At 45.4% G+C, this 13,983-nt stretch overlaps 1 protein-coding gene across 1 annotated transcript in view; it reads left to right on the top strand.

The window, feature by feature from the left end:
* The window catches only part of LOC306744794 (RNA-binding motif, single-stranded-interacting protein 3-like), a 105,242-nt gene that overhangs the window by 16,138 nt on the left and 75,121 nt on the right, over nucleotides 1–13,983 (top strand). The window lies entirely within an intron of this gene.

Below are 13,983 nucleotides of genomic sequence, written 5' to 3'. Positions count from 1 at the left end.
GCTGATTTTGCCTGGATTTAGCTGAAGATACATGTAAAAGATACGTGTCATATCTGGACAGGATGTCTCACTTTTAAATAAAGGAAGAATATGGACGCAGCAGATGTGATATGATAGAGGCAGCCGGGTTTCCCCTCTCTGGATGAAGCGCTTATCTCCCCTGCAGGGCTGATGTGTGAGCATACGGGGGCGGTAACATGTGCTCATCAACCTTCAGGCGCCGGTGCGATGCTGCAGAGCGCCTTCAGCTGGACGCTGTTTCGAGAGGGCAACGTTGGGAGAAATGCATGCTAAATACTCTGCATGACATTTGCGGTGGATTATTGTTTTTTCATCAGTTTTTTTCGAGCAAATCTGGACGTTTAATGGATATGAAACGTCCAACGAGAGCATCGGAAACATAGGAACTAGTAGAGATGCGGAGACGCTGTCTTCCGTTGTGTCCCTCGTGCTTTGTTAGCTTTACATCCCACGTCTGCACACAGAGGCTTCATTTACTGGACACATCCTTTGCTGTAGTTGAAATAAAAAAGAAGAAGCATCGTGTTACCAATGATATTATTTGATGCACAAGATGCACGTTAACTCTCTCCCCAAACTCATCCGAGACTGCACTGTATGACTGTGTGCTCTTATTGTTTCTATTTATTTATCTGTTTTATTATACTTGTTTTATTGCATAGTTTTTAGGACATTATAAATGTTGTGTAAAGTGACTTTGAGTACTAAGAAAAGCGCCATTATTATTATTATTTAATGTTCTCTTTTGTAAAGGGCTTCAGCCATATTGGCACAGGGCCTATGGCTACGTTCTCTTACTGTAATACACATGTGTTTCTTATGAGGCCGCTGCATGACAGTAATGACTTCCCCTTCATATTAACTGATAATTCAAACTGTCGTGAAGCCTCGAGTCCTCAAAAGGCTAATTTGATTCCCAACCAGTCTGCATCCTCGACGCCAAAAGAATCAAGCCCTTAAATCAACGAATGACTTTAATCCCAACGTCTTCCTCGGCAGATTACGACTGAAGTGAGCCGAGTGTGTATCTGGCTAGCGGCCGTGCGAGGGGAGTAACGTCTTGTCTCTTTGATTTGCCGTGAGATTTTGTTTTTTTTTGAAAGCGTGACAAGCGAGCGTGAGACGGATGGGAGCTGAGAAGTGTCACGCCCCGATCCACGAGACGGGGTTGTCAGGCGAGCGACTGCTGTGTTGTACCTGCAGGGACCGCGGCGCTGCCGCCACCACGCTGTAGCCAATTTAGCTGGAGCACAGCTGCTAAGAGGCTCCCCGAGGTGTGTGTGTTTGTGTGTGTGTCTGTGTGTGTGTGTGTGTGTGTGTGTGTGTGTGTGTGTGCTTCAGGATTAAGCCACAGCACCAATTAAAGCTTCAGACTGGTTTTTAAAGGATAAATTATTAACAGCAGAAGTGACCTCTCTGGTGGCCTTTCCTCTCCTCCCTCCTCTCATCTCTCTCTCTCTCTCTCTCTTCCTCTCCTTCCTTCCTCTCCTTCCTTCCTCTCCTCTCGCCAAACCTGCCTCCCTTCCCTCACAGCGTCTTCTCTATCTTTGCCTCTGCTTTCCCTTTTTGTTTCACTATTTATTAGCGTCACTTACAACCTCTAAAAGATTATGGGTGGATTGTTTACAACAACAAAAAAAGCACATTGCATGATTTGGGTGTCCCTAACTTTGCATTTTAAAATCTCAACTCCTCTTCTCACTGGGCTAAAGAAAAGGAAGGCTTGATTGTTGCTCTGTGCAGCTGCTTTATTCCCTCTTTGTTCAATAGTAAACGCATGTTAGCCAGTAATGGAGACTTTTAACCTTTTCCAGGTAATTCGATGAGCCCTTTAAATCGATCCCTGCACACAAACGCTCTCCGTAACGATCGGTGAATACATCGATTGTTTTTCTTTCTTTAAACGAACCATCCTTTTTTTGATTCGATAAATTGCTCAATACTGAATTCTGAATTATAAACATGAGCCGCCGCGTATCATCTCTCACGGGGACAAACGAGGAAGGAGAGTTGGAATGGTTTGAAGACCTAAATGTGTTTAACACCGGGGTTATACTCTGTCGTTTAGTGCTCCGGCAAATGGAATTTCCTGTGGAAAATGGCGCGGCATCCCCCTCACAATATCATATTGGTCCAGTGGCTCGTTATAATCCAGATGCAATTTGTTTTGGCAGTTGACTCTATTAACATACGGTTGGAACACAGTGCACAGAATATAAATTGGGAGCTTCGTTGCAACCGTGTGGGAGCATTTCTGTCTCCAGCGTTGTCAGACGGGGCTGATTTCTGCCCAAATGGGCAACTTTTGATTAACGCCGGGTCGGGAGAGGAAATTTGGTCTGCTTTTAAAAATATTACCAAAATAAGATATACTTTTATGGTCAAAAACCCAGATACAACATTCAGTTATGCCCACGAGCTCATATTATTGACTCCTTTAATTTGAGAAATATTGGATTGACCTCCTACTGCACCTACTGACCTTGAGGTCATCGTCATTGATATCGACATTGTAATTTGGTAACTGGGTTGTCTGACCCAAATATCTCCCAAAATATCTCCCAAAATATCTTTGATCTGTTATTGGATGCAGATGTGATGCTTCGAATGTGTTCTACTGGTTTTCTTTTACGCATGTAATGGTTCGACAAGGGTTTCAGGCAAGGTAATGACTATTATTATTAATATTACATCCGCTTTTTATTGAAATGGTGGGGTTTTAAGTTGTGACTGGGCTGGAGGCTGTCAATCGGATCTTTTTCCTTTCTAGTTTATCGGTGTTACGTATTTATCTCTACCACATTTTCCTTAGACGTTTCTGTCAACCTGAGAAATGAAGATCTTAATGATTGACTGAGCTCTACCTTCTTTTATTTTTTACACGATGCCCTGTTATGGATTCTCCCCCTCGATATATATATCCTCTGCACATCATCTGATCTCAGTCAGCGGACTTGGATTCCACTCAATCTGTTCTCACACTGTGATCTCTTCTTCCCTGCCTCCATCCCTCTGTCCCTCCCCTGTTTCCCTGAATATGTGCTCCTCTCAGATTTGATGAAGGAATTTAATTAGAGCACAGAGAGAGAGAGAGCGAAGAACAGGAAGGAAATGTGGACACAGCGAGGGAAGGAAGCCGAGTAGTAATGAATTGTCCGTGACCCTGAGAGCAGACAAGGTGAAGATAAGTGTGTTGGAATCAGACCTGGTCGATCTGGAGGAGAGAGGCGTATTGAACCTTGTTACTACATTAGATGAGACTGTAGTGGTGCATTGCCGCTGCAACATTGCTTCGCTGACATGCAAAATAACCGGCAGCCCCTGAAGTGCCCACGCAGGAGCACGAGTTGAATATGTGCAGACCCACCGCTGCATCACATGTCTCTGTTTGCTTCCAAAGCTCAGAGAGATGACCTTAAAAGAGTGGTTCTTGTTTACAGTGTTTTCATATGACTCGCATTTACATATATTATGTTGATAGAATGCATCAGCCTTGGATTTGTTTTACACTACAGCTCAGCTGGGTCCTGCTGTTGAGTGCCAACACACGTCCTGCAATTGAGACGCATGTGTGTTTAATTCTCGGCTCAAAACATTTACAAGAATTTAATGCCTCCCAAGAAGGTTCATGGAGGTTCATACTTCTAGGTCATTTTAGGCATTTTCATACTTTTGTAACAAAAGCTAAGGTAGCTAATTAAGTATAGTTTATATATATAATTGTTTGCTAGCTAATCTTTCGCCATGTAAGTGTTGGAGGTTAGTCACAACATTTTGCGTGTTAGCATGCTAACATTAGCGCTTACAGAGCTGCTAGCATTGGTACAACTAGCAGGTTTAGGCATTTTCCTGTAACAAAAGCTAAGGTAGCTAATTAAGTATATATATATATATATATATATATATATATATATATATAATTGTTTGCTAGCTAATCTTCCGCCACGTAAGTGTTGGAGGTTAGTCACAACATCTTTACAAATAATAATAATTGTTCTTGTGTCAGCTGCTCAATTTGATGTGTAGTGCTAATTAGAAAACACGCTAAGTAAGTAAGGAAGTAAGTAAGTAAATAAGTAAGTAAGCAGGTAAATAAGTAAGTAAGTAAGTAAATAAGTAAGTGAGTAAGTAAGTAAGTAAATTGTGAACAAGGTAAAGTATATCTGCTACATGTTTTGAGATTAATGCTACCACTGTGGGCATGTTAGCATGCTAACATTAGCGCTCACAGAGCTGCTAGCATGGCAGGAGACTCCTGGTACAACTGGCAGGTTTAGGCATTTTACTTGTAACAAAAGCTAAGGTAGCTAATTAAGTATAAGTATATATATATATATATATATATATATATATATATATATATATATATATATATATAATTGTTTTGCTAGCTAATCTTTCGCCATGTAAGTGTTGGAGGGTAGTCACAACATGTTTACAGAAATAATTGTGTCAGCTGCTCAATTTGATGTTTAGTGCTAATTAGAAAACACGTTAGCATACTAACATTAGCGCTCACAGAGCTGCTAGCATGGTGGGAGATGCTTGGTACAACTGGCAGGTTTACCTTCAGTGATGTCTTTTGAATGTGTGGTTTATTACAAGAGTGTTTCCTAGTCCACAGTATCTCAACAGCAATATTAACACATGCTAGTTAGTATAGACTGGGACCTAGTGTGCTTTCCCATAACTTCCATCTCTGCAATAGACTTTCACAGAATATTCAGCAGCTGATAATGCTTCTCCGCTGCCTCTTGTCGGGTGATGCGTTGCAATCTCCTTTCCTGTTGCCTTGTATGTCCACATAATGGGCGATTGTGTATGTCTCGACCTGTGATGTGCCGAGGATTTTGAAGACATTTTAATTGAATGCTAATGAGAGGAGACCCCCTACCCATACAGTACAAACTGGCACACACACACACACACACACACACACACACACGCATACACACACACACACACACACACACACACACCGGCAAGTTGTTGTCTTTTCAGTTTGACATTGCTGCTGCAAGAAGAGGAACTCAACACACACACACACACACACACACACACACACACACACACACACACACACACACACACACACACACACACACACACACACACACACACAGCTTCTCATTGTTGCCGTGGAGAAACATTATTCTGTCTGCACACTTATTCTATAGTCTCCATTCTTTGACCTGACGCCATATAAGCATTCTGTCTCATTCTTGTGCCCTTTTATTCTGATGGTAATTTGACTGCCTGAAAGGACCGGCGGAGGATTGCTCTGTCTCGTTCGACAAAATGTGCTAAAAAGTCATTCCTGGGATTAAAAAAAAAAGCTCCGCGGTGGATTTCCAGGGCTCTGTTGTCATCTCTGCAGTTGCCCGTCGGCCCCCTGTTCATATGCAAATGAGCCGGAGCTTGATTGTTTCCTCATATTTTAATCTCCTGCACGGTGTTGGAGGAGAGGAGGGGAGAGGAGTGGAGGGGGATATGAGGAAGAGATGAGACGAGAGGAAAAGAGATGATGGACCAGGAAAAGAAGAAAGGGCAGAGGCTGTCGGCAGCCGAGGAATGGAGAAGAGTAGAAAGTTGAAGACAAAAGATGAGGAGATGAAGTTATGGAGGAGGAGGAGGAGGAGGAAAGCAAAATGTTTGACTGGAACAGTGAAGAGGTGAGGGACACGAGAGGGCAGGAAGATATTAATATGCAAGGAGAAGACAGAAACTTAAAGCAGGATGTGAGCGCTGCTGGATGATAAGCGCTTGGTAGGTAGGAATAAATAGTTCACCTGTAAGGATTTCATTAGCGTTGACGGAGAACTGCTGCTGCAGTTGAAGCTCAATATTTAACATTGCTTCAGTTTAAACTTTGAGGGGAGTCACTAAAGCACAATGGAGCCTCCATACTTTCATATAGTTCTGGATAAAAACCAATCACGCAGCCCGTGTGCTGCCGCTCATCATGCATATACTGCAGGTTGAGTCACTGACCAGGGGGCAATGAGAGGAGGAGCGAGAGAGACTTTTCTTGAATAAACTAATTCACCATTTGCATAAATATACATAATAAAAGAGCTTTGTGCAAAGCTCCTCTTCAATATGCATCCCTCCACACCCCCACACGCTCCGTTTGTAACTTGCATGCTAGAGGTCATGCAATTAAAGAGGAAAAATGTAGCATATGATATTTTTTTTGAGAATGCACTCAGTGGAATGATTTTCTTGAACAAGGTCAGCTGCTTCAGCCTAGGTAGGTTTACTGTGGTGGTCACTGCGAAGGCTTTAGACAGCACAGGCAACACGTATGAAAGAAAACAGCTTTGCAAGGACTTGAATCCAACATTTGCACATGTGTTCAATATGTGACATATGTGCATTTGCAGACTTACTGGAACTTACTTGGTGGCTGCATTTTTTTGGGAGACATGCACAGTTATGCGTGAAAGCTAAATGCTCTTTTTTTTGGAAACACTGTGTTAGCCAGGTATGTCACATCCATAGAAATACATTATGTGAGCAGACAAACTTGCACACACAGAATATAGCCAAATATAGACACAGTCGTTGCACAACCTCATATTGGTGGGTTCGGTCTGTTTCCCACACACACACACGCAGCCTTGACCCCAAGAACAATAGCCGTGAACACAGATTCAAATCCGTCTCCAGTTAAAGAGCCTGCACCTCCCCTCACGCTGACCTCAGAAACACAGCCACAGGAATTTGCTGAGAGTTCAGCGGCGTCACCACAGCCCCTCCATCATCTCCTTATCTCCCAGCAGGTCAGTCAGCACCGAGCCCAAACTCCACGTCCCTCCAGGGGATGTTTGTCCAACTTGTTTATGACAGTCCAAGTGCTGTTTGTGCTTTTGTTGCTGATGTTAGCAAGAGAGATAGAGAGGTAGAGGACTGGAACATGGCGTTCCACTGGGAAGCTGACCTGCAGGGAGGGGGTGTCATTTGGTAAGGGGATTGTGAGAGGAAAGGAGCGGACATTAGGGGAGAGGTGAGAAATAAACAGGAAGAGAGAGACAGAAAGTGGAAGCACATGAGATGTAGTGGCAGAAGGCAGCAGAATGAGAGATCAGCATCAGTGTATGCGGCTTCATCGCACCGCCGCTTCCAAAAATGCAGGAACGAAGACTCTATTTCGAGAAGAACTTTGACAGGATACAGTTAAATATTTAGTTTGACATTACTTCTTCAATTTCAGTTTCCCGCTGCACAGAGAAACCACAACATTTAGAGAAGAAATATGCCGACAGGCAGACAATATTCTGATTGGTCCGCTTTCTGCATTCCAAATTAAAGCGATCTTTTTTCCAATTCTGATTGACCTTACAAGCATCTGAAATCGAGTCTGATGAAACTTGCAGACACCCTGGTAAAACATGATATCCACTTATTTCTGCCTCGAAGTGCAGGTCCTGTAAAGCGTCGGCAGATTTAAATTACAATAATTATGGCTGCATTAGCTCAGGGGTGTAGTTAAATATAGTGTTACATTTATAAAATAAAGCGGTCGGTGTGGTATGTCTTTGTCCGGTGACAAATATTTACCATGCATCTTAATAACTGCATATTTATTCAGGTACGTTGCTGTAACTGGCATGAAGAGAGGCCGTTAAAAGTCCTTGATGTGCATTAATAAAACATGCAGGCCGCTTGCTTACCGGTGATCTTCCCGTAAGCAAACTTAAAGAAGTGCAACTCCTTTTCCCGGGACTCATTCTCCTGCATCTCGATTTTATTAAATAACCCTTCGTCGTGATTTCCCCACACGTATAATTTACTCCCCAGACTAATCGCAGGCTATACCTCTAGCCTACACATTCTTCAGCTTGACACTTGGAGACCTGCACGCATCCAGTATTGGGTACCATTAGGCTTGTCTCCAAGAAGGCTATTTATACCTGTAAACAGCATGAACTGAACTCGCTGCAGTCTCCTCCACTTCCTCCCCTCCCCCAGATACGTCCGCCTTGTTTCCTTCCTTTTACATCTTCCAGTCCAGCAACACCTTGGACACGACGGTTTTGGCAATCAAGTTATTTTTTTGCGAATTCCTGAAAAGACGATTTTTCGTCCTTTTTTTAACGTTTCCGTTGCCGAGGCTTAATTTAGCCGCTTGTGTAATCTGTGCGTGAGGACGGTATATATCGGGGCGCCACGTTTCCATTCCAAATGTATTCATAAGCTCTTCCTTAAACCCTTCCGCTGCTGTGTTTAGAGGCACAGAGAATAAGAGAGAGTCTCAGCGCCGGACCCAAAAATAGCCCGCATTCTTTCCTCTGTGTTTCAGGAAGCATCCGAAGAGGCCGGAGCTCCCATGTCTCCCTCTTTCCTTTCTCCGTTATCCCATCCTCTTTCCGCCTTCGCCTTTCTCCCCCATTTCTCCAGCCATCCCTCCTCCACCATCTCTCTCCTCTCTTTTACCGCCCCTCTCCCATTTCTTTACCTTTCACCCAAAGCTCACTCCTCTCTGGGACTGTGCAACTTGTTTCCCCTCCACTCTGCTTCCTTCCCACCGTCACTTAGTGATTCTTTCCATCCCTTCATCTATAATGGACTCGCACTGAATGCAGCTCTGTTTGATCTCCGTTAAAGGCTCCGCATACACACGCCCACATTAGTGAGAAAAACTATGTTGCATCATATTAAATGCACATGGAGGAGCATATTGCCAGAGATGGGCCTTGTTAAATGTATAGACAAGCTTTATAGCAAGAGCAGCAGATGAATGGACTCATTGTTGGCTATTACTGTAATGGTGTGTGTGTCTTTTATCTCTGCATCTCTGTCTAGCTCAAAGAAAAGTGCAAAATGTGCATCACAGCAACACACTGATGCAGCGAAGCCTCGGTACGCAATAACGGAAATCGTTTGTGCTGAAAAAAGCAATGGGGAAACCTGACCTCTGCAAGGTCGATGCACTTTTACTGGAACTCTGGAAACAACGGAGCTGTGTGTGTGTGTGTGTGTTTGTGTGTGTGTGTGTGTGGGTGGGGGGAATGGCGGTTAGTTGAAACCCATTTTCAGGGCTCTCCAGGAGCCACTCATTGTTTGGAAAGTAGAGAACTCCTTAGGGACAAGAGGGCTATCTATAGATGTGAGTGTGTGTTCTAACCTAGCCCTGAATAAGGGGATGTGTAGAGAGGAAGTACAGAAAGAAATAGGTAATAGGTAAGTAGAATAGGTAGAGTAAAGGCCCGGTCGCATCTGCGTTTAAAATGGCCACAGTTCATCATAAAAGGCCTGTGTTGGAAGTAAATCCACACAAATTGTTTGCGTCAACTTCATTTTTGGCAAATTTGAGGGATCGTAGAGCCAAAGAGTCCAAAATGGAGGAAGCTATTGTAGCTCATCATTAATTTAACAATCCTTTGGATATCAAGTGCTCCACCAAAGAGGAACGTTTTGCAGTCATGAGACAGGAGATGGTCGTACAAGTGTGTTTCCCTAATAAACCGCGTGAGCTTGTCCTGTTAGCGGCCCGGCTAACAAGGGCGTTAACTGGAAGTGAGAGTTAGAGTGACTATTCAATAATGAGATCTATTAAAGACGGAAACACCATCAAGTGTTCCTCGTAGGTGTGTTTAACACTTTAACAAGTAACCCAATTTGTTTTTCCTCAGCCCTCTTTGCATTTATCCAGACAAATATATACGCTCATTAGGCAGTCAGCCGCTCGCACATACATGACACCGCGCGGCGATGTTTTTGGCGGCGTGTGCAGCTGTTCACAGGCTCAGCCGCGCATGAAATGTAGGAAGACCCGGGGACTGTGTTTGCTTTGTGTGACAGTTTGAGTCTCTGCCTCTGAGCCTTTTTCCCCCACCGAGCGAAGCTGCTCCACTGTACTAAGTGTGTCAACAATACCAGCTGAGAGGCAGCCTTCAGTCCACACACTGCGACTGCAGAGTAATCCGTAGAAGAGAGGAACCGGGTAGGAAAAGAGAAGGGGAGGGGTGATAGAAATGTGGAGCGAGCATGTGGGAAGTGGAAGGATGGAGGTGAAAGGAGCATGAGATTGAGCGATGGTGGAGTGGAATTTGACAGTGAGCGGGAGGGGGAGATGAGAGGAGAAAGGGTGGCTGCCAGAGAGAGAGAGAGAGAGAGAGAAAGAGAGAGATATTTCAATGTTTCAAAGGATTTCCCTATCACAGTCTCTGACACATTACACACAGAGCTCACTATCGGCCCGGCCCTGACAGCCTCACAAATTGGCTAAAAAGAGGTTCCCTGGGCAAGGCCTTTGATCATGTGTGTGTGTGTGTGTGTGTGCATACCTGGACATCTGAGTACGTGTGAGTGAATAAAGGCTATTCTCTCTTCGACATATGAAATGGATGTAGATAGATAAGGCCGACAGCGAGCGTGTGAATTAACGGCAGCCGGTTCGGCGGGGCGTGCGCGTTTCTCTCCATGTCGGACGTGCCGCCATGTTGGCAACGTGTCTCATCCCAACGCATGTTATAGCGTTTTTTTATTCCAGGCTCGAGGTCTTTTTTTTTTTGTGTCCGACTCTTCCCATCAAACATGGCTCCGCGTTGTCTCTCAGAGGTGGTCGGTAAACAAAGCCATTGTTAAAAGGCTCGTCACCAAACAGCCCTGCACACGGTTTTGCTTTGAAGCAGCGATGGTTTCCATTATCGTGATCACAGGCGCCTCTCCGTACACTGTCTGGCACCGAACAAGCTACTCTGGAGGAATTCTGAATTTGGATGCTTTTTGGCTCAAGTCGATCGCAGAGTTGACCTTTTCCCTGTCGCTCTTGACGGTAATGATATTAACACATCGCAGTTGTATTCTCAGGATGAGAAATGAAAGCTGTGTGTCTCCAGGGATGCACCTCTGAGTGTGTGTGTGCAAAGTATTGGGCATTTTTGGTGATAAACAACTTGGTTTGGTTGATGTTATTGGATATAGATGGATTGCCATGGGACTTTGTAAACATATTCAAGAGGGTAGATTGTAATGCCTTTGATGATCCTCTATATATTTTCCTCCAGTGACATGTTTCGTCTTTTTTTCGTTAGATGTTTCAACAACCTTTTAATGGATTGCCGTTTCAATTTGGCACAGACCTTCATGTTACCCTCAGGATGGATTGTAATAACTTTGGTGGATCCATTAACTTTTCATCTAGCGCCATCATAAGGTCAGATTTTTAATTAGTCAATGCAAGGTGACAAGGTTGCCAGGTTTACAGGTAACCTTGGGTTGTCTTTAAATATTCTTTCAGCTCTTTGATGCTTGTCAGATGGTTTGTGATGCTGATTCCCAGGAATACTTTGTTTGTATACTTACTTGTATGACATTCCCTCAATCTCAGCTGCACTTTCTGTTCAGTGCTAGCAAATGTTAGCACATGTTAGCACGCTCACTACGAACATCATACCAGTTGAACATCAGCATGTTAGCACTGCCAATATGTGCACGCTAGAATGCTAATTTTAGCATTTAGAGTTTAGCTTCTATCTATAAAATCACACTTTCACAGAGCTTATGATGCATCAACCCAAAGATAGTACATTTATATTGATATCCGACAAAAGCGAGCAACAAATCATATCCTAAATTTGTAAAACTGGAACCAATACAAGGACTTGAATAATTACAGTGTGGTATTTTGACTTAATTAATCCATTGGACCAGTCAATTTCAGCACATATGACATTCATGGACATTCTCAGTGAACACTGTGAGATATACCAAACTGCATATATAAGGGTTGTAGGAGTCACTTGCAAGATGAAGTGGTATTTGTCACAGCCATTAAAATGAGCATTACTCAGGGTGGCCTCTTTTTTTCATCTCGGTACTTTGTCACGTTTAGAGTGTAGAGGCTCATTCTGGACCGTTAGCGTCAGGCTCCTCCACACAGGCACCGTCTCCTCTTACTGCTGCTGCACAGCACATGTGCTGGAGTCCTGTTTGCGCAGTCTTTCTGAGCTGCCAGTGTGTGTGTGTGTGTGTGTGTGTGTGTGTGTGTGTGTCTGTGTGTGTGTGTGTGTGTGTGTGTGTGTGTGTGTGTGTGTCAGTTGAGGGAAGTGCAGGTAATGGATTAATATCAGAGCTGGCTCAGGCTCCACTTTGCTGTGTGCTAGCAACCTGTCATTATCACGAACACCGTCTCTCTCTCTCTCTCTCTCTCTCTCTCTCTCTCTCTCTCTCTTTCTCACACACACACACACATACACACACACACGCTGAATACACTACACATCCAAGCGCAAACCCTTCCCGCCTCACCCGTCTCACCTGTCTCCCTCTTCCTTGCCCCTACTGTCTTCCTGTCTCTCCATCTCACCTGTCTCCTTCTCCCTTCCCCCTACTGTCTCACCTGTCTCCTTCTCCCTTCCCCCTTCTGTCTCACCTGTCTCCTTCTCCCTTCCCCTTAATGTCTCACCTGTCTCCCTCTCCCTTGCCCCTACTGTCTCACCTGTCTCCCTCTCCACTGCCCCTACTGTCTCACCTGTCTCCCTCTCCCTTGTACCTACTGTCTTCCCGACTCTCCATCTCACCTGTCTCCCTCTCCCTTGTACCTACTGTCTTCCCGACTCTCCATCTCACCTGTCTCCCTCTCCACTGCCCCTACTGTTTCATCTGTCTCCCTCTCCACTGCCCCTACTGTCTCACCTGTCTCCCTCTCCACTGCCCCTACTGTTTCATCTGTCTCCCTCTCCACTGCCCCTACTGTCTCACCTGTCTCCCTCTCCACTGCCCCTACTGTCTCACCTGTCTCCCTCTCCCTTCCCCCTACTGTCTCACCTGTCTCCTTCTCCCTTCCCCCTACTGTCTCACCTGTCTCCCTCTCCCTTCCCCCTACTGTCTCACCTGTCTCCTTCTCCCTTCCCCCTACTGTCTCACCTGTCTCCTTCTCCCTTCCCCATACTGTCTCACCTGTCTCCCTCTCCCTTCCCCCTACTGTCTCACCTGTCTCCTTCTCCCTTCCCCCTACTGTCTCACCTGTCTCCCTCTCCCTTCCCCATACTGTCTCACCTGTCTCCCTCTCCCTTCCCCCTACTGTCTCACCTGTCTCCCTCTCCCTTCCCCCTACTGTCTCACCTGTCTCCCTCTCCCTTCCCCATACTGTCTCACCTGTCTCCCTCTCCCTTCCCCATACTGTCTCACCTGTCTCCTTCTCCCTTCCCCCTACTGTCTCACCTGTCTCCCTCTCCCTTCCCCATACTGTCTCACCTGTCTCCTTCTCCCTTCCCCATACTGTCTCACCTGTCTCCCTCTCCCTTCCCCCTACTGTCTTCCTATCTTTCCGTCTCACCTGTCTCCCTTGCCCATACTGTCTCACCTGTCTCCCTCTCCCTTGCCCATACTGTCTCACCTGTCTCCTTCTCCCTTCCACATACTGTCTCACCTGTCTCCCTCTCCCTTCCCCCTACTGTCTTCCTATCTCTCCGTCTCACCTGTCTCCCTTCCCCCTTACTGTCTTCCTGTTTCTCCCTCTCACCTGTCTCCCTCTCCCTTCCCCCTCCTGTCTCCCTGTCTCTCTGCCGTCATTGTGATCCTCTCAAACGGCAGCGGCTTCTTGAACGTGTTTCCATCCACTTCCCTTCAGCGGCGTCGCTGCTGAGGACAGATTTCTTCGTCGATCCAGCCTGCGGCGTTTTGCTCTAAGCATCAAGGAGGCAGACGCAGCGTTTTGAACGCTGTGGTCATGAGAGCCATCAGGCTTGTTTATTCCCTCCAAACGTCAGCTCATACTTTGTCTCAGGCAGGCTGGGGTGGCTGTGCACTCTGAACCCATCATCCAAACACTCATTAATCCTCACACTGCCCTTCTTCCCTGCCAGGAACGCTCTTCTCATTGAGTCATTTAGCCAGCATTGAGCTGTGTAATTGGACAGTGGAGGCCGATAGGAAATGTTTGAGTAAATTCGGGGTCATGAAGGTCCCAGGCCTGGATTAAACATGCTCTGGCCTGACAGGAACTATTTAAAG

This window comes from Taurulus bubalis (genome assembly GCF_910589615.1).
Source record: "Taurulus bubalis genome assembly, chromosome: 12".
Taxonomy (NCBI): domain Eukaryota; kingdom Metazoa; phylum Chordata; class Actinopteri; order Perciformes; family Cottidae; genus Taurulus; species Taurulus bubalis.
This window is presented reverse-complemented; position numbering and strand designations above follow the sequence as displayed.